Raw genomic sequence first — 3,160 nt, forward strand, 5'->3', positions numbered from 1 at the left:
TATCAATCCTTCCACAGACACCAATCCACCCAATTATTCATCTGCAGTCCATAAAAATCTTAACATCCAATAAACTCATTCATCACTCTTCATTTTTTTTTCATTCTCTTCTCTTTTCCTTTTGACTCTCTTCTTTTTAGTTCCCGTATTTTTTCTTTCTTTTTTCATTTTTTCAGCATTTTTTTTTCGGGAATTTGAAATGTAGAAAAGAGAATTATAAGACTCGGAGCATGATTAACTAAGTCTCCATATTTTTTTACAGATTTTGCTTCAAATAGTATCCTATGTGAAAAGTTTACATGATTTTTCAATTCAAGGTTAAAAAATGGGATAATCAATAAAGAAAGGATTTTCATGGCTTGTAGTGTGGGAATTTTTCAAAGAAAATGATACAAAAATGATTTTTTTTTTTTCAGAGGGGATGAGTGTCAGAAGTATCTAGGATGCGAAAGCAACCACCACGGGGAACCGCTCGCCAACGCCATAATGCGAAAGCCCAAGGTCTGATCTATTTTGGTTTTCGATTTGGGTTTTACATGTTTTCTTGTCCCAGTTTTATTTTGATTTGAAACCTGCTTCTACTGCTCGAGTTCGCCACAGGTCACTGTGGAGTCCTTCGAAAATGATGTGGTTGTAGATGAAGAAAGCGAGAAATCTCTCGAGGAAAATTTGGTATACAATCCCTCCGACATTGAGGGGCTCGAGGATTTACGGGAAATCATGATAAGGAGCAAGAAAATACCAGAAGCTATTGGGATTCTCGATAAGTTGATAGGACTTGAGCCTGAGGATATGGAGTGGCGTAGGCTGAAAGCCCATATTAACGCACAAAGTGGGGAGACTGAATTGGCCAAGAATGGATTCACAGAAGTATTGAAGAAGGACCCTTTTTTGTGTGGAAGATTATCACGGGCTGGTCACCGTGGTAGCGCGCGAGGAGTCGGGCGAGGACTTGGAGAATATTAATGAGAGAGTTGAGGAGGCAATGAAGGTGTGCCAAAGGGAGAACAAAATGAGTTATATGAGAAATTTTAAGATGTTGCTCAAATAGATTCGGCTGCTTGAAGGGCGATATGACACCACGTTGAAGGTTTACCAGGAGTTAGTGGAGGAGGAGCCCAAGGATTTTAGGCCCTACTTATATCAAGGAATAATTTTTACACTGTTGCAGAACACCGACGAGGAAGAGAAGAATTTCGAGGCTTACAGAAGAAGATTGGTTCCACAAAGGCACCCTTATGCTAGTTATTTTGAGGATATTGTCACCGACACCATGATTTTCGCTGGGAAGATGGAGAATGGGAATGAGGGAGAAATTACTGAGAGTTAATAATGTAGCAGTACAACAGTTGCTTGTGGAGGTATTCTTGATTTAGTGATTGTGGTACAGTGAGGTTTTGTGCCAATTTTAACCCATTTTCTATTGATGCTAGTCAGTTTTATGGTCTTATCATTTTGATCGGTTTTAGTTAGAGAGGACTCTGGATTGTGTATTTTGTATGATTCAGTGATTGATAGGTAGGACTTGGTTTCGTGGCTGAAAGGGTTATTATATGCAGTTTTGAAGTTCAAAGTTCTTAAAACAATGCCTTTGAGATGGTTGATCTTGTAAATGAAAAGAAACACTAATGGCATGCATGGTATGTTTTCTCATAAGGTGATAAGTTATGATTAACATACTAGTTCTTTATCATAAGGTGTTACTTGTGTTATTTGGCGTCAAATGAATACGTTTATAATTTGAAGTCACTTACCGTTAAATGATATGGAAGTACTCAGTAGTCATTTCATCTGGTGTAAATCACTTATGTATATATAAAAAAAACATTTGCTGACTATCGATGTATAAGTTGAGTTATCTAACTGTTGATGGGTGAGCATTTTATTTAACCACATCATCTGAAGCTGCAAATGGTTTAAATTATTTGCACCATAGGAGCATGTCAAATATGTGGACCATATGGCTTTTGAACAGGCACTTTTCATTCATGTTATTGCAGTAGCATCACCTTCTGTTGTGCGGTAAACCTCCTTCACTTGTTATTCCCATGCATTTTAAATTTTCCTTCTTGCCTATCTAGTTAAAAATATTATATCTAACTTCTCGAGGTGTTGTACCATTTAGAAACATGTTTGATGATCTGAACCGCTATTCATTGAGATTACTTCCCCCCTCCCCCAGGAAATTAATGGTATCTGTTTTTTCCCACTGAAAATACCTCTAATTGTGGGTTGTTTGATCTTTGCACTTTACCCTTCATTTGTGGTTCATGACTTCATTCATTTAATTTATAATGCTTTTGCTTTTTCGTTCTCCAACAGTGCTTGGCTTAGTGTATTTCCAGAATCACCACGGTGGGATAATGTTGTTGCTTGAATTGGGGAAAAAACTGAAGTAGCGGCTAACAAATTGGGGTTTAGGAATGTGTACTTCCCAGCAAATCCTGGTCTTGAAGGGTAAGCTCCATTCTGTTAGATTATTTTCGAAAATTATGTGCCTTAGCTCATTCTATTTGAACTGACATGTCTATTTTATGACTCAGACTCGGATGACAATAACAATTACTATTAGAATGACTTAATTTTTTTTTATAATAACAGCATTTACTGCATACACTCCATTTTTACATTACCACCCATTGAAATTATGTCAAATTTTAGTATTATTTTCTTGAAATCCTATGTTTTATAACTTGTATTGATTGCATCAGAACTCAGAGAAATGGTAGTGTAAGCAATATTGTTGGATTATCTGTAAACCATGCAGCTTGAGCATGTAGATTTGTTTTTCTCAGGTGGATTATCTTTACGAATTCATAAGATCAAGAAACTCCATGAATAAGAGAATGTTTGAATATTTTGTTGATAACTGTTGCAGAGGAACCAATGTACACTTGGGTAATTTTATCAAGGCAGATGATGTTTTATTTGATATATATTAAACCATCCGCACGACAAAAAAATCAGTGTGTATTTTATTTACGGATTAAAAAAAAGATAATAGTGTATAGTCTTATTTCCTACAGGGTAAATATTTGATATTTATGTGCAACTCTTATGCCAGTGGGATTTTCTTCTGAGTTTAAATTACTTTTCAAGCCATAATTATATTTTTATTCGATCTTCTTGAAGGGAAGGACACTCGATATGCTAATACTAC

At 36.0% G+C, this 3,160-nt stretch overlaps 1 pseudogene; it reads left to right on the forward strand.

Moving 5' to 3' along the window:
• Positions 1–223: 223 nt before the first annotated feature.
• On the forward strand, positions 224–3,160 carry LOC140884119 (protein SLOW GREEN 1, chloroplastic-like; annotated as a pseudogene).

This window comes from Henckelia pumila, chromosome 2 (genome assembly GCF_033568475.1).
Source record: "Henckelia pumila isolate YLH828 chromosome 2, ASM3356847v2, whole genome shotgun sequence".
Classification (NCBI taxonomy): domain Eukaryota; kingdom Viridiplantae; phylum Streptophyta; class Magnoliopsida; order Lamiales; family Gesneriaceae; genus Henckelia; species Henckelia pumila.